This window comes from Moschus berezovskii, chromosome 16 (assembly GCF_049115385.1).
Source record: "Moschus berezovskii isolate FMDL1 chromosome 16, NW_MosBer_1.0, whole genome shotgun sequence".
Lineage (NCBI taxonomy): Eukaryota > Metazoa > Chordata > Mammalia > Artiodactyla > Moschidae > Moschus > Moschus berezovskii.
In genome coordinates this window covers 67,314,666-67,333,170 of record NC_142475.1, presented here as the reverse complement: position 1 = coordinate 67,333,170, position 18,505 = coordinate 67,314,666, and the positions used below count along the sequence as shown (strand labels likewise).

Sequence of the window (18,505 nt, the reverse complement as noted above, 5' to 3'; positions counted from 1 at the left end):
TAGTATGGCAACTTTTGTATAATAAACAGGGTAATAAATATTAGTAAATATATATATATATATAAACATGTATAAACACAAATATATTTTCAGAGAATGAAAGGATAACCCCCAAACTAATGAAAATGGTTATCGCAGAGGGAGGGAACAGGATGGAGGGATGAAACTGAGACTTCTTTGGCAGTACCAGCTACTCAGTATTATGTTTTATTACATGATTAAGAAACAAAATTAAAGTTTGGAGTTTGCTCAGACTCACGTCCTTTGGGTCGGTGATGCTATCTAACCATCTCATCCTCTCCCAGCCTCTTCTCCTTTTACCTTCTGTCTTTCCCAGCATCAGGGTCAGTCTTTTCCAATTTCAGTTCAGTTCAGTTCAGTTCAGTCGCTCAGTCGTGTCCGACTCACAAGTCTAAAAACTTTTGAGTAAAAAGCAGTCTCTAAAACCTGAAAACCACTGAAATAAACAATCCTAACTATATACCAAGTTGGTGACATAGTCACAGAGAGAAAAGAATCTAACTTGAAAAGATGTTAAACTCAGTGTTTTGACTGTGTATCCCACGAACAGTCTTTAGCCTAAGGTAATTACGCCCTTCCCCAGTGGATATTTGGCTCCATCTGGGGGCATTTCTTGTTGTCAGAACTGGAAGGTTTCTACTGGCCTCTTGAGGGGATAGAAGGTAGAAGCTACAATGCACAGGGATATTCCTAAATAAAGAATATATCATAAAGGCAAGAAGAACCAAAAGTTTCCTTTTCAAGATCACACTGTCAATGTTCTACTGACAATATAGGCATTGAAATGATTATAGGTACCTTCTAAAGGTACCTATAAAGCACGTAACTGATTATGTCATTTGTCATTAGGATTCAAGATTTTGAGCATAAAAGAGATACAAGTACAAAATCAAAGATATTAAGTTAAAACCCTGTAGCCTTAAAACATATATATTTAATTTAGAGTGTTACTTGTGGCACACGGAATACGACATGTGAGATCTAGTTCTCTGACCAGGGAAGGATCCCAGACTCCCTGCATTGGGAGCAGGGTAGTCTTATCCACTGGACTACCAGGGGAGCCCCCAAATTCTGTAATCTTCCATGTTCCTACGTATGTTGGCTCAGTGGTCCTTGGCCTCTCTCTCTCCACTGGGCAGTTCATCCTGCAAAGTGGGTTTTGGGCTGCTCACAGCAGAGTGGTCTCAGGGTGTAGATGAGCTTCTTACAAAGTGGCTGGCATCCAAGAGGCAGAAAGCAAGGCCCCCAGGCCAGTTAAGGACTGTGTCTGAGCATGGCATAGCATTGCTTCCACTGTGTTCTAGTAGTCAAAGCAGTCCCCAAGGCTCCTGGCTTCAAAGGGGTGGGTGGTGAAACACACCCCACCTTTTGATGGGGGGGGTGGCATGATGGTGGCACAGAAGAGTGTGCAGGATGGCAGATGCTGCATGGCCAACTTTGAAAACCATGATCAGTCATAGTAAGTTGGTGGATGATGACCCGCAGGGCTCAGACTCCCCCCACTGGTGGCTACAGACAGGGCTTCTGGGTCCAGGCACCTCAAGGAATAGCAGGTTCCCAACCCATTTGACCAGTTCCTTCACCTCCAAAAGCTGCCAGGACTCTCTAATCTAGGAATGCTGGTGAAACTTGCCTGAGTTAGAATGAACCCAGAGGGCTGCAGAACCGACTGATGGAGAGGGACTGGGGGAGAGGGATTTGACAACAACATGTGTGAGTGCCTAGTGGGGCCCTGAGGAGCTTTAGCAAAACACTCAGACTTTGTCCCAAGCCTGTCCCAGGCCCCACTGTTCAGAGTTCTCTGCCAGAACTAAAGATGTTGCCTTTCCACTTAAGCCTGTTTATCTGGCTGGGCTGCAGACAGCCACACTGAGGTTTGAGACCCAAGGGCTAGGCAGAGCGTTGGGGTTTGTAGGCTAAACCTAGGCCAGACCAGATTGTGGCTGTAGTTCTTTGCACATGAAATGAATTGGAAGGAATTAGACAAAAGCCTACTTGTGGTTTCCTGGGGAATTTTATTGCCTGGAAAACTACCATTCTGCCCTTTTAAAGCCCTTGACCTTCCAGCCTAGACCTGCAGGAGGGAACTGTGTCTCCAAGAGGGGTATGACCTTGAACGCTATTTGAGATGAACCAGGCAGAACCTTCCAAAGGGAAATGTCAGAAGCCACAGTGTGTCAGCCAAGGGTGGTTCCCCTGGAGGGCAGAGCCGGGGTGGCCAGATGGAACCACCAAGCAGTTTACTGACAGAGACAAAAAGTCTTTCCAGTCCTTGCCTTGTACGATTTGATCATTGCTGCAGCCCAGCGACTTGTGTGTTTTCTTTTCACCCGCCTTCTGAATGGAACTTAATACTGCACTTTTCCTGTTTCTATGCAGCTGTTGTATATTGGGTGTAGAAGGGCTGGGGGGTGGGGACCACTTGTCTCTTTAAGTGGTAGTACCATGAGCTACACCTGGCTCTCACTGTTTGTTGGATCAGAAGCTCCTGGTCTTTGAGCTGAATCAAAGCACTTGGGATTTGGGGCTTGTCTTTCTTGGACCATGGGGGAAATGTGTCTGTATGTGAGGAGTGCCTGCAAACATTTGGTGGCCCAAAACTTGGATGGTGGCAGACATCCTTGGACCAGGTCTAGATCTTAGACTAAGACCTAGACCAGTGCTAGGTCTCCCCTTCTATTAGACTATAAGGCACTTGATTCTTGTCTGGGCGCCTGGCCAGCATGTTTCCAGCCTCTCTTGCTGCTAGATACAGGCAAGTTCCCGAATGAAAATGAGTGGAGCAACCTTGGGGTCATGCCCTTAAAAGGAAGGGGCGTATCTCTGCTTCCCTCCCCTCCCCCCGCCCTGCTACTGGCATTCAGAAGTGTCTGGGAACCATTTTGGACCATGCAATCTAAGGGTGATCCTAGGAGTGGCCAATCTGTGTCAAAACCTCAGAACCTGTCAAAACTCAGCTGACCAGAAGTCATATTCTTTTCAGTTTTGAGGCTTTTATAAATGCAGTAACTCTTAAAGTACAGAAATTGTATCCTATAAACATTACTGTGGGGGTAATGGATACATGTTGGGGAGAGTGGATGCATGTCTGTGTGTGGCTGAGTCCCTTCTCTGTCCACCGGAAACTATCACAGCGCAGTTAATTGACTGAATCCCAATACAAAATTGTTTTGGTGTTAAAAGAAATTAAGTTTTTAAAAAATTACTGTAATACTGGAAAGGTATAAAAGTGTTAACCTTGGGAAGTTATAAAATTAAAAGATGAGAATGAAGAAAGTAAAGAAAACTTAAATTCCTGGTATTAGCTCTTTTACAGCTGATTTTAATAATGCAAGTGTATTAGCTTTTCAGGTGGGCTGCACTGATGGGCGACCAGTGAAAGTGAAAGTTGCTCAGTCGTGTCCAACTCTTTGCGACCCCATGGACTATACAGACCATGGAATTTTCCAGGCCAGAATACTGGAGCGGGTAGCCTTTCCCTTTTCCAGGGGATCTTCCCAACCCAGGGATCGAACCCAGGTCTCCCGCATTGCGGGCGGGTTCTTTACCAGCTGAGCCACCAGGGAGACCTAGGAGACCTTTCCTGTTCTCACTCTTGTTGCCCGTCTCTAAAGTTCCTCATAGAGTTAGCCAAAGATGCAGCACGTTATTGGAAGTCTGGGGTCATAAAGAGTTGGATACATATCTAAACACATCTGTCATGCAGCTCTTACCACCACCACCCCACCCCCCAAAAAAACACGTGTCCCTCTGGAAATCCTGTGTTCAGGGTAGGAGACTAACAGAGTTGAGGTCACTTCCATAGTCTCTGCTGTGGGAATATCTTGCTATGGAATTGTATAATTATTTCCAGAAGAATCTGTGCCAGCCACCTATGCACTCAGTTGAAAATATGCTCATGCGTGCCTGTGTGCTAAGTCGCCCCAGCCTTGCCCGACTCTTTGCAACCCTATGAACTGTGGCCCGCCAGGCTCCTATGTACATGGGATTCTCCAGGCAAGAATACTGGAGTGGGTTGCCGTGCCCTCCTCGAGGGGATCTTCCCAACCCAGGAATCGAACTTGGGTCTCTTAAGTCCTCCTGAATTGGCAGGCAGGTTCTTTACCCCTAGTGCCACCTGTACTAGTACATGCATGCTAAGTCTTGTTCAACACTTTGCAACCCCATGGACTGTAGCCCACCAGACCCCTCTGTCCATGGGATTGTCCAGACAAGAATACTAGAGTGGGTTGCCATTTCCTTCTCCAGGGGATCTGCCCAACCCAGGAGATGGAACCCGAGTCTCCTGCGTTGCAGGTAGATACTTTATCATTAGTGCCACCTGGGAAGTCACAGATACGTTCATAGACCTCCTAAGCTTCCGAGCTGTACATCACCAGCACATCCTGTCCTCACACAGAGGAGAAAGCAGAGTAGTTTCCCTCACATCTATGACCAGTATCTGTCCCTTGGCTTCCCTGTATCTCAGGAAACATTCCCTGGAGTATAATCATTTCTGTAATCAAAGCGACATGCTGTGCATGTGTTGTCTCCTACGTAAGGTGTTTAGAGCATGTGAAAGAATCTCATTTATTAGATTCACAGTCTTAATCATCTGTTTATATAACAGCTTGATTACAAGTTTGTAGTCAGTGTTTAAAAGTCCGGGGAAGTGTAATGTTAAGTTTTTAGGTTTTGGTTATGTGTAAATAGTGAATAAATATTTAGAAATGTGAATGCTGAATATTAAATGTTGTTTTAGAGGTTAATGAGTTAGTACATGCACTAAATAAAAGGTGAAATTTTCTGTTAATAATCACTTAACACGGCTGAGCGACTGAACTGAACTGAACTGAACTGAATTACTTAAGACATTAATGCTATGCGTAGTCAAGAATAAGGTATATACAAGCTAATTTGTTAACTTTTATGAGTTTCAGTTTCCTTATCTATAAAGACAAGGGGTTGGATTCCCATCATTGCTAAGGTTTTATCCATCTCTGAGATACTGGATTATTAAAATTCAGAAACTCTTTTGCTCATGTTTATACCAGATTTTTTTGCCATCTCAGAACAATCAACAACACAGGTAAATGGAAGTCAGATCCTCCATAACAGCTTATAACGCCAGCATGCTTTTCATTCTTTTATATCACAGCTGCCTCTGTGTAAAAAGACTGTCAGCATTTCATCAAGGCACATGTCTCATTGATAGGTTTGCCAAGCACTCTTACACTCAAAACCCAGCCCATCTCACAGATAATTACCAGCTTCAGCACATCTTGGCTGCTTTCAGTTTTCTTATGCTGTGCACCAGCTCTGCACAGCAGTGGAAGAGAACAAACACTACTACCCACTTCTTATGACATTTTCCATTAAATTTTTGCAAAGGTCAAACATTTGAATAGTGCTTGGCTGTTTACAGAGCAACTTCCATTTCTCACAATTACCCTTGTTTTATAGATTTAGAACTAAAACGTGGAGAAGGCCAAATGACTCCTCAAAATCACGTGGCTAGTAAGTAGCAGGGCAGAGCTCACACCCGGGTATGTCTGACTTTAAGCACAATGGCTTTTCCATAAAAGTATTCCCAAGTGAGAGCAATATCTGTGTACCACACAGGGTGGTCACGAAAGTTGTTTTCCCACTTGGGAAAATAGAAACACTGAGTAACATTGATTCCACAACCTCCTCTCCACTATATTTGTTCTTAGCCAAGGTTGACTTTAAAGGCTGGATAGAAGGGAAAAAATGCCCATGGTTTCCATTAAAATGAATCAATAAAGAGAACTAAGAGGAGCTCCAAAAAATGTCGATGCCTTTCTTCCTTCTGTCTGTGCCTGGCGCTTAACTCTGGTATAATTCCGTGGAGGAGTGTGTTTTTCCCTCCCAACTGTTAACTGCCAGCTGTTAACTGATAACTGACCAAGGTTGCCTTGCTGATGTCACGCCTGGTCATGTGACTTGCTTTGGCCAATGAAATGTGAGCAGAATTGACATGTACCTGGTACCAACAGAAGCTTTGAAGAGCTAGCTACTCTCTTATTTCCACTCTCTCTTTTTTCCCCCGTGTCATGAGATCAGCATCTTCTAGATACAGGCTAGTCCTACTAACTTGGTTCCTTAATGAAGAAATGGAGTAGAGTTTCAGGGAACCTGTAGAGATTCAAGTAATGTGATAAACCTTCATTGTTGTCAACTACTGGGATTTTGGGCACCATTTGTTATTGCAGCATAGTTTACAGTAAGCCAACAGGTTCAAGCATTTATGCCATTGTATTGCAAATAATTGTCACCTCCAAGGGACACTAGGCTGCTCCAGCAGATGCTATTCATTAACCATCTTTCAATCTCAGAGCCCAGCAGAGTGCCTGATGTATGACAGGTGATAAATGAATCTTTGATGACGGATGAATGGGTGGAAAGAGGGATGGATGACCAGTAGGATCATACCCTAAGAGTTCAAAATGGAGCACAGATTCCTCAGGCCAGACCACGCACTAATAAAACTCACATGGATACTGATGTGAGCTCTGATTTCATCAATTCCACTGCTATCCAAAATAATAATGTAGGACATAGCTGATTACCTTGAATTGTAATATTCTAGCTCTTACTATCCAAATCTGCATTTCCTAAAACTTCATCTCTAAATCGTGCCATCTGTGACTCCATGAGTTAGCAACTTCTGTTGACTAAGCAGTAAAACTCAATAGGAAACATGACAAAGTAGCTATCTGCCCTGACCTCCCCCCCACCATGCCACTGTGAGTGCGAGACAGGCAGGTTCAGGCAGCAGCTCTTGGCCCAAGTACTCGCCAAGTAGACAGTGATGGTCCCTGTTTCTTTCACTCCCTGCTGTTTTCTGCATGACTCCATGCTAACAATAGAGCACAGTCATTCAGAGAATAGTCTTGATAGAATCAGAAAGGCCTTGATTAAACCTGAATTACACTATTCACATGGCATTGATGCCATTCAGAACTCTGGAAGTAGAATGACCCTTCAGGGTTGTCCCGAGTTCAACCAGGATGAGCAGACTAGTGTAGAGAGACCCATTTCTTGAACCCTTTCTTTCCCCTCCAAAACTCATTGTCACATTTGCAGCCATTCAGCCTGTTTGCCGTGACTCTGAGCTCAGAAATGTGGCTGCACCATAGTCTGAGAGCCTAAATATGCGAGCTGAAAGAACTTTTTAGGAGACTTCTCTTCTTGCTCCTCCTCTAGTTCTGACAATAGACCAATGCATTTCTCCAGAATCTGCTGTAAAAAACCTGACCTGAAGCTGTCAGGATATGTTAGCTGTCACCTGCTGTATTATAGTCCTTTAGAGTCCTGTCAAAGTCCTTTAGAGTCATCAGGAGTTTTTCTTCCCTGACACCTGCCTCCTAAATTACAACCCAGACAACTCTGCTATTCCCAGGGGACGGAGAAGCAACTATTCACCCAGTTCGTTTCCTTCCCACCTCCACATGATCAATTTCCAGCATGCTTTTCTCCTCTGGAGCTGTTCCAGGTCAGGGCCAACACCTGTGCATTCATCCACCCCTTTGCTCTGAGGAATCTTTTTGACAGAATGTACAAGACGATGCGCCCTGATGCACAGTGACTAGGTGTTCCTCATGGTTGACACTTTGACCTAAAGTTGGCATCAAGTTCCTCAGACTGCCTTTGTTCTTTGATGGCTCCACAGAGTTGTATGAGGAAGCTGTTCGTGCAAAGCCCCTCAGAAGTTGCCCTCTACTGGAGCTGGTGTCTCTCTGGACCCCTCTCAACTGCTGCATCTACTGCAGGCGGACTTTCTAGCAGCTGGATGAGGGAGAGGCGCAAGCCTCACCGGGGACCACCACCCTCCCTGGAAGCCACAAGGAATCATGTCCCGTGTTAATAAGTGGCAGTGGGGTTGGGCTGGTAAAAAGTAGGGAAGCATAGAAGGTAATGACCACTGGCCTAAAACAAGTCTGTTTTTTAAGATATATATATATATATATATATATGTATGTATATTTATTTTTAGCTGCATTGGCTCTTGGACTTCCCAGGTGGCTCTAGTGGTAAAGAACCTGCCTGCCAATGCAGGAGATGTAAGAGATGCAGGTTCGATCCCTGGAAAGATTCCCTGGTGGAGAAAATGGCAGCCCACCCAAGTATTCCTGCCTGGAGAATCCTACGGGCAGAGAATCCTGGCGGGCTATAGTCCATGGGGTCACAAAGAGTCAGACACGACTGAGCGACTAAGCACAGCACACACAGGTTGAGTCTTAGTTGCAGCACACAGGATCTTTCATTGCGGTGCACGGACTTCTCTCTTTAGTTGAGGTATGTGGGCTTAGTTGCCCTGTGACCTGTGAGATCTCACTTTCCTGACCGGGGATTGAACCTGCAAGCCCTGCGTTGGAAGATGAAGTCTTAACCACTGGACCACCAGGGAAATCCCCACAAAACTATTCTTATAAAGTTTGTTCAACTTAAATGTTCAGGAACTTCATTGGAAATTCTGACGATGACCATGTTTTTCTAAGAAACAGAAACACACATCCAAGAAGCAATTGTCAGGATGGGAATTCCACGACTTGTTTCTACCTGAACATTTTCAGGTGGTTTCATTCTTAGAAACATGGGGAAGTCCCAACGTGGATGCTAAAGTGGGTGCAGGAGGAGGAAACCTAACACGTATGTGCCAGACCATTCTCAGCACTTTCCCCATGTTAATTCCTTGAAATCTCCCAACACCATATGAGATAGCTTTTATTTGATCATTCCCCCACATGGCTAGTGGGGAAACGGAGGCACATGGTATTTTAAATAGCTTGCCCAGGTGATTGCAGAGTGGCCAAGCTGGGTGTCACATGCTATCACTATTTTTCTGTGTGCAAAATACATTGTCAATTGAGTACCTTCTCAAAATCCTAGGTAAGAGTTATCACCTTCTGTTTTACAGAGAAGAAAGCTGAGACTCAAAAAAAAAAAAAAAAATTAAAAAATTCAGTGTCACAATGTCACAGAACTAGCAAGCCAGGATTTGAATGCTGAGGTGGAATTCCACCTTTTAAGGTGGCTAAACAACAGAAAGATCCTATTTTCCCAAGGCGATAGGAGGCAGTGGCTGTTTTCTGCACTGTCGTTCTAGGACAGGCTTGTGGCCAGAAGTGGGAGGTGGGCACTGCCTGGTACCCCAGCAGATGGCTGCACTTGGGCTCCAGAGCTTTGGCCAGCAGCCCGTCCATCTTCATGCCATGACCTGTTTTTGTTCACCCACTTAATTCTCTGGCCTATTTCTTTCCTGAAGAATAATTTCATAACCTCCACTGAGTAAGTGTCACATGCTGAGCATCAGTTCAGTTCAGTTCAGTCGCTCAGTCGTGTCTGACTCTTTGCGACCCCATGAATCACAGCACGCCAGGCCTCCCTGTCCATCACCAACTCCCAGAGTTCACGCAAACTCATGACCATCGAGTCGGTGATGCCATCCAGCCATCTCATTCTCTGTTGTTCCCTTCTCCTCCCACCCCCAATCCCTCCCAGCATCAGACTCTTTTCCAGTGAGTCAACTCATCACATGAGGTGGCCAAAGTATTGGAGTTTCAGCTTTAGCATCAGTCCTTCCAATGAACACCCAGGACTGATCTCCTTTAGAATGGACTGGTTGGATCTCCTTGCAGTCCAAGGGACTCTCAAGAGTCTTCTCCAGCACCACAGTTCAAAAGCATCAATTCTTCTGCAATCAGCTTTCTTCACAGTCCAACTCTCACATCCATACATGACCACGGGAAAAACCATAGCCTTGACTAGATGGACCTTGGTTGGCAAAGTAATGTCTCTTCTTTTTAATACACTATCCAGGTTGGTCATAACCTTCCTTCCAAGGAGCAAGCGTCTTTTAATTTCATGGCTGCAGTCAGCATCCTCAGTGATTTTGGAACCCCAAAAAATAAAGTCTGACACTCTTTCCCCTGTTTCCCCATCTATTTGCCATGAAGTGATGGGACCAGATGCCATGATCTTAGTTTTCTGAATGTTGAGCTTCAAGCCAACCTTTTCACTCTCCTCTTTCACTTTCATCAAGAGGCTTTTGAGTTCCTCTTCACTTTTCTGCCATAAGGGTGGTGTCATCTGCATATTTGAGGTTATTGATATTTCTCCTGGCAATCTGGATTCCAGCTTGTGCTTCTTCCAGCCCAGCGTTTTTCATGATGTACTCTGCATACAAGTTAAATAAGCAGGGTAACAATATACAGCCTTGACGTACACCTTTTCCTATTTGGAACCAGTCTGTTGTTCCATGTCCAGTTCTAACTGTTGCTTCCTGACCTGCATACAGGTTTCTCAAGAGGCAGGTCAGGTGGTCTGGTATTCTCATCTCTTTCAGAATTTTCCACAGCTTATTGTGATCCACACAGTCAAAGGCTTTGGCATAGTCAATAAAGCAGAAATAGATATTTTTCTGGAACTCTTTTGCTTTTTCCATGATCCAGCGGATGTTGGCAATTTGATCTCTGGTGCCTCTGCCTTTTCTAAAACATCTTGAACATCTGGAAGTTCACGATTTGCTGGGAGCCAGCGAGGGAAATCCTATCCGTGGCGAAGGTCAATTGGGGAAGAGGCCTGACGGGCAAAGGCTAATCAGGACTCGAGAAACCCCCTGGACTTACCTGAGCATCTACCCCAAAAAAACCGGAGTCTGACTGCCTTACTATCTTACGCCTCTTACCAAGTCTTCTAATACTTACGGGGGCTTCCCCCCAACCATCTTTCTCTGAAAACATTAATTCAGAGCTGTAGTTAAAAAGTTCTCCTCGGCTTAATAGGAGTGTTCCAATCCAAGCCCCTCTGATAGCTTTCTAACTTGCATGACAAGTTTGTCCGGGCTCTTACAACTACGAATGTGACTGTTTACAGCCTCCCAGCCATGCAAGGACAGAAAGCCTAATATTCTAAAATACAGGAATTTGTTGAAGAAGTTAAAATCATTAGAATAGTACTAAAAAAGATTTCATTGTTGAATCAATGCTTGCTGCAAAGTTTCCATATTTTCTATCTATTGTATCCTTGGAAATATATTAATCACATATAGAGAAAATAAGTAGTAGCCTTTGATTTAACCACATCAGATCTAAGTTAATAAATTCCTTTCTTGTAGCTCACTACACCCTTGCCTTAAAGGAATGTAACTTTGTTATGTATCTTTGGAGAATAGCACCTGACTTTAGGAAAATCACCTTAAAAGAATATAAAACTTTTTCTAGATAACTAACCTTTGTTAGGAGAGAGGGCCATAAACTGTTAGCAGGCCTCCTGGCCAGAAGATGATGTAAACCACCTAAAACTTTTGTATATCACGAGACATACAAAAATAAGCCCTGATCCTGATAAGGGTCAAGACTGCTGACCCCGCGTGATTTTGGCATGACTCTGTACCTCCCTTTCTCTTTTTTTACGTGCACAACTTAGGGTATAAAAACAGCACTGGAAAATGAAGTTTTGGGCCTTGCTCACGGAAGCTTGGTCTCCCCGTGTCGTTCTTTCTCTTTTTCTGTCCTTTTCTCTATTCTCCTTTTTCTGGTTGAGATCCTTAGAGCGCTGGGCCCTCTGCGTTTACTTATCTGCCTGGGCTTCTAAGACCCACTCGAGGGGGTGCCCTGGTGGGGTGCCTCCAGTGATTCGAGAGGGCGCCTGCGGCCTACGGGGTGGCCTACGTAAACAGAGCACACCCCGTGCTGGGGTTTTATTGGTTTCCTGCATAAACCAAGGAGTCTTCAGCCCCTGTCTCTCTCTCTCTCTCTCTCTCTCTCTCACTGACGCCGATGCCATTCATCCCAAGGATACCCTGGGCCATATCGAGGCTGGTCCCTGATAACAGTTCACATATTGCTGAAGCCTGGCTTGGAGAATTTTGAGCATGACTTTACTAGCGTGTGAGATGAGTGCAATTGTGCAGTAGTTTGAGCATTCTTTGGCATTGCCTTTCTTTGGGATTGGAATGAAGACTGACCTTTTCCAGTCCTGTGGCCACTGCTGAGTTTTCCAAATTTGCTGAGCATAGCATTCATGAACTTGGAGATGAAAACAAAATGTGCCTTCAGAGGACACGGAGTAATATTCACAATCCAGGCCGAAAAACCAGTAGGAAAATTGAGAAGACTCGAACCTTGCCCTTTCCCTTGCATCCAGGTTGGTTCCCTTTTTATACCAACTGACCCAAGTCATCAGCGACTGGGGGCCTGGCTTGCTCGACCCACTTTTCAGCTGGTCCCTCTGCATTCAGAAATCTCCACAACCTATTAGGATAAATTCATTCTCCACTTTGGTTTTCAGCACTACATTTTAAGTACCTCAAGTTGGTTCCCTGTCACCAATAAAACCCGCTGCCCCTGTCAGATCCTGCTGCCAAAATGAAGCGAAGAGTCAAATGTGAGCAGGTGACGTAGAGGTGTTAATCTGACAGTGTGATCGGATACTATCGGAAGAGCTGGGCTAAGGTGCTCTGACAAAAGGGCTGCCTATACAATTAAGTGGGTGTAATTAGATAGTGAAAGTTCCCTTTTTGTCTCCTTGCCTTTCTGTTTCTCAAGCCCAGACCTGCTGGTTCTGGTGTTTCCTTTTTTTTTTTTTTGACTGCAGACTCTGGGGCCTTAGCTGCTTTTCCTCCCCTTGGCTAGCTGCCTGCTACTCCATTCCTCAAGATATCTTATCTCCAGCTCCACCTTATTGCCTCACTCTCCAAAGAGAAATCCATGAGTCTTAGGATTTTATGGAACGTGGGGTTACAAAAACAGCAAGCACAGGGAATTAAGAATCCCACAGAGTCCTTATGGACGTGACTCCTTGTCATTAGCTCCTGGCTCCCTCGCAAATGTGGACTGGAAGCCCCAATGAAACAGGACTCTGCTCTGAAGCTGGGGCTCACCTATAGTCTCTCCTGGCCTGACTCCCACTCTGGGATTTCAACATTCATATCGGAATGTCTTACTCCTCCTGCTGGAAACTCTCCCCTGGATTACCTGTGCTTAGAGCAAGCTGTCTGCTCCTTTACCTGCACCTCCTGGCCCTTCATGATTTTGGCTCTGTTTCTCCATCCTCCTCTTTACTACTCCCCTCTTCATCCTGTGCTCCAGCCCAGTCTGGTTGTCTAGCTGTGCTTTGAACACCTCCAAGTCTGTCCATGGCAGGAGCTTTGCACTGGCCAGTGCTTGTCCTTGGAACCCCTCCTTATCTGTGGGCCTCAGCTAAATGCAGCTTGTGATTCTGAACTGGGTTCTTTTGTTGGCATCACTGACACGACTTGAGTAGAGTTTTGAGAATTAGATAGTTGCTGTCATCAAATGTTAATGTCCTGATTTAAACACCTATATTTTGCTTATGTAGAAAATTACTAAAGAGTCGTCCTGACAAGGAGAGGTGATTACGGCAGCTTGTCTCCAACATGGCTGACCACCATGCTTTCCTTCTCCCCTCTACACACAAGCCAGAGTTGCAGCCTGTTCCACTGCCCCCTCACACGTGGCCTGACTTATGACTGCTGTGATGAACAGAATACTACTGAAGTCAGGCTGTGCGAGTTCTGAGGCTAGGTCCCAAGGAGCCTTGCAGCCTCTGCTTGTGTCTCTCAGAGTGCTTGCTCATAGAGAAGCCAACTGCTGCGTAAGAAGTGCAAGTACCCTGAAACCACCATGCTGCGAGGAAACCCACGCTAGTCACATGGAAGGATCAGGAAGGAAAAGATGTCCTCTGACCATCAGTATCTGGGGCACACCAAGAACTGCTGCACTGAGCCCTTCAGGCCCAGAACTCTGAAAAATAATGATAAATTGTTTTAGCCACTGTATTGTTCAGTTCAGTTCAGTCGCTCAGTCGTGTCCGACTCTCTGCGACCCCATGAATCACAGCACGCCAGGCCTCCCTGTCCATCACCTATTGTAGATTTGTTATAAATTTTTTTTAAAGGTTTATTTAAAGAAACGTGAAGAACTGATGCCACAAAATACAAATCTTCTTCAGCACAGTTTCCAACCAGATGCTTATATGATAAAGCAAGATTAAAACTTTAGATCAATTTTAGGATCACCTCCATCAACGTAAGTCAGATTAGGGTCTAAAAACTAAACTGCAGGTGCCAGCAGTTCAAAAACAGTAGCTTTTAAAAATAACGAAAAAGGAATATCTCTTCTATCTTTATATTTCTTGAAAAAAGGAGAAGGTGGTGTTCTTCATGTTTCTTTTTTATGTGTTTAAAATCAATCATTAACTTCCAAATGAATGGAGAATTTACTGTTTTTGAGCTATATAGAGGGCAAGTGTGCTTGATTAGAGCATGAACTGTACTTTCACAGTAGCTGATGTGCTTTGCACTCTGCTCTTGCAGATTTATTCTGTTTACAGTAGACTGATATCAAGTTTTTGTAAATAATTTTTACTTAGCACTTCAACTATGATTGTACAAACTGATTTTAAATGTAGCGATTGTATGTTTTGGTTATAAATTGGAAATTTGTAATAAAAATTAAATGATTTGTTCTCTAAAAAAAATAATAAAGGTTTGTTTATTTTTTGCTGTGCCGGGCTTCTGTTGCTGCTGCAGGAGGGGCTGCTCTTCTGTGGCTGACGAGGAGGGGCTGCTCTTCGCTGCGTCACCCGGGCTTCTCACTGTGCTGCTTCTGTCGTGGAGCCACGGGCTCTAGGCTCGCAGGTCTCAGTGGTTGCGTCGTTTCAGCTCAGTCATCCTGTGGCATGTGGGATCTTCCCAAACCAGGAATTGAGCCCCTGTTCCATACATTGTCAGGGAGAGTCTTCACCACTGAGCCCCCAGGGAAGCCTATTACATGTTTATATAGAACAAGAACAGTAGTTACATTTGAATGGTAATGGAACCATGATGGATGTAAGTTTCTTATGTTTCTCTCTCTTTTGCATTAAGCATATGTTAATTTTGTAATTAAAGAAACAACTCATTTCCCCCAGCACTGTAGGTTAAGAATAGCATTACTTAGTGAACATCCCAAGACAGTGGCGGCAGCTGCTAGACAGTGGCTTCCTCCCCGTGATAGCCATAGCATCTAACACAAATGGTTGGATACATTAGGTTCTTTACATTTATTGAATAATTTATGTATGGGAGTATATTGAATAAATTCCTCCAGGATGAAAAACTATTTATTCATCCATTTATTTACTTAGAGACATTTATGTTAGTTTGGCAACATGCTTTTTTTTTTTTTTAATAACTAGCTGTATGCTCTCTTTAAAAGACCCTTTTAAAGGAGCTTGCTGCTGCTAAGTCACTTCAGTCGTGTCCGACTCTGTGTGACCCCATAGACGGAAGCCCACCCGGCTCCCCCATCCCTGGGATTCTTAAAGACACCAAAATTTGAGGCATGCGTTTAAGATATGATCTATTCTCTTCTCCACAGTACATTTGTCTCCATGTGATTTTCTCATCTGCTTCCTTCTGTAACTTCCCCATTCTGTGTGGACATTTTGCCACCATACCTCTCCCTTTGTACATGTCTAAGAAAAGATACCGCAAAAATAAAATTATAAACAAATCTCTTTTGGAATAAAACTGAGATGAAATACCAACAGCTCAACTATTATTAGTATATAAGCAGACTAATACTTATGATCCAGTAGGATTAATTTCAAGAATAAAAAGGTAACATAGCACTGGAATTGGTTAGGGGGCGGGAGGAGACGGGGATGACAGAGAATGAGATGGCTGGATGGCATCACCGACTCGATGGACATGAGTTTGAGTGAACTCCGGGAGTTGGTGATGGATTGGGAGGCCTGGTGTGCTGTGATTCATGAGGTCGCAAAGAGTCGGACACGACTGAGCGACTGAACTGAACTGAATGTTTTGTAGATCACAGAAGAAAATATGATCTCCTAATTAAAAAAAATTTCTTAGTAAACTGTATCTTGAGGAATGCTTCCTTAACATGATAAAAAATTAATATTAAATGAACACTTACTGAGATATTGTGTATGCAAGGCACTGCATTAAGTTTTATGGACCATAAAACATTAAATAAGGCAAGTTTCTGCTTTCAGGAACCTAAAGCATATACTATTTGATCACAAAACATTACCAGTCTCCTCTTCTACAAGTGAAACTTTGATTTCACAACTGAGAATTAATCTAAAAAATGTATTTCAACTTAAGATATTTGCATAATATTCATTGCAGTATAACTTTTTAGTAGCAAAACTTCTTAACCTTAATGTCCAATAATAGGGGGATAGTTATGGAAATTTCTTCATATTGACTCAGTGGAACATTACTCATTCATTAACGTCTTATTCAGTACCCACAATGTGCCAAAAACCTAACACATAGACTAAATTAGTTCAGAGACAAGGCAGTAATATTGAACACTGTATATACAGTAAAACTAGGTTTATAAAGTATGAGAGAGTTTCTCAACGTTTGTATCAGAGAGTACTTTGCTGGGGGGTGTGGTTTTGTCCTGTGCATTGCAGCGTGTTTAGCAGCATCCCTGGCCTGTACCAGTGGGCCTGAAGCACACCCTCCCTCCTGCCTTGTTTTGACAACCAACAGAGACACACAGTGCCACATGTCTCCCAGGGAACAAATTTGTCTGTGGTCAAGTATAATACATTTTCAACACAGAACACAATTTACCTTATACAGTTTTGTCTACAACTGTATAAAAACCTGGGCTTCCCTTGTGGCTCAGTGGTAAAGAATCCACCTGCCAGTACAGGAGACATCAGTTCAATCCCTAGGTTGGGAAGATCCCCTGGCGAAGAAAATGGCAACCTGCTCCAGTATTCTTGCCTGGGAAATCCCATGGACAGAGGAGTCTGGTGGGCTACAGTCCATGGGGTCACAAAAGAGTCAGACACAACTTAGTGACTCAACAACAACATGGGAAACCTATAGCTAGCCAAGGCCTTTTTGTGGATTGGCAGGTGGATTCTTTACCATTTGAGCTGCCTGGGAAGCCCTTTAAGTGCATGGGCAGACCCAGCCGACTTTCTGGCCCATGAACTTTCCCTCCTAAGCTTTAAGTCTCGGTTAATCTTTAAGGATTTTTTGAAGGGAGACCCTCCTTCCCCAGCTCCCGGCCCTTTGGCTCTGGCCACACCCAGAAACCTTGTTAGCAAAAGGAAATATATTACTTGGCTTTGGATGGCTTCTCCATTCTTCCTCTTCTTGGTGGCTCCTCTGGGCTAGGAACTGGCAAAATCCTGATGTCTGGCTTTATCCAGATCCTGGGCACAGGCTTCTGCGTTTCAGTCATCTGGGGTGAGGCTGTTTGGGGTGTGGCTGAATCAACACTCACTGGCGTGCACAGCTATTCTCAAGCATCATGTTACCCAGTGTAATCAAAGCTGCAAAAGGAAACTGTCAGGCGAAGAGTGGACCCATCCGTCAGACACACCTAGCAGCACGTGTCTTAATTCCCTTCAATGACAGAACCAAAGGCTAAGTGCCTTCAAGCCTCAAACTCATATTCTTCTAAGAATTATGTTTTAAGACCATGGTGGCTCAAGCGCCAAAGAATCCGCCTGCCAACCCTGGAGATGCAGGTTCAATCCTTGGCTCAGGAAGATCCACTGGAGGAGGAGATGGCAACCCACTCCAGTATTCTTGCCTGGAGAATCCCGTGCACAGAGGAGCCTAGTGGGCTGCAATCCATGGGGCTGCAAAGAGTTGGACATGGCTGAGTATACACATGCACATATACCGTCTCATCGCAAGGACAACATATTATTATGATCACTCAGGGAACTCCCCAGTGGTAGGACTTCTCAAGCTCACTGCTGAGATCCCTGGTTGGGGAACTAAAATCCCATAAGCTGCTCAGTGAGGCAAAAAAATAGATAAACCACTCAGTTCTCCAAGAAAAGGCTATTTCTTCAACAATGAAATGTTTTATTACCAACACTGACCACTAACCCATGTGACTACCGAGAATTTGGAATGTGGCGAGTGCAACTATGTACATTTCTTTTAAATTCATTGAAATTTAAATGGCTACATGTGGCTTAATGGCTACTGTTTTGGCCACTGCAGTTTAGGATCCCCAAATGTTAGACCTGGAAAGAACCCAACAAAACATCTGGACCTGTGATTCCCAACCTTTGCATTTGGGAGACCCATTCCCAATATTAAAGATGCATTCAGACCTTCCTCATATTAACAGAATATGTAGTATCTTTTGTTAAGAACATTGTAATAACCCAAGTGAACAAAAGTTCAAGAATATTTTAAATTACATTTTAATTAAGAAAATCATGATGATCAAAATCAGGAAATATTCAATAACAGTTTTAATGGCGTTTTAATTAAGAAAAGCTTAGTGGCCAAAATTAGTAAAATTACAGTAATACTTTAAATTACATTTCATAATTTATAACAGCATCCTTATACACATGTAATAGATGTATGTTAAGGCATGGTTAAGGCATGGTTAAGACAAGCCTTCAGACTTGTCTGACGTATGGATTTCCAGATCTTCTCCAATAATTCCATAGCTCATGA

At 43.9% G+C, this 18,505-nt stretch overlaps 1 protein-coding gene and 1 long non-coding RNA gene across 15 annotated transcripts in view; one reads left to right on the top strand and one right to left on the bottom strand.

Annotated features, from left to right (window-relative positions):
* Positions 1 to 18,505, top strand: part of LOC129557840 (E3 SUMO-protein ligase NSE2-like) — a 127,239-nt gene that overhangs the window by 94,960 nt on the left and 13,774 nt on the right. The window lies entirely within an intron of this gene.
* Positions 14,523 to 17,742, bottom strand: LOC129557841 (uncharacterized). Its single transcript, XR_008686320.2, has 2 exons — positions 17,140 to 17,742; positions 14,523 to 14,812 (listed from the first exon to the last, which is right to left on the bottom strand). It is a non-coding gene; the product is annotated as an uncharacterized LOC129557841 (long non-coding RNA).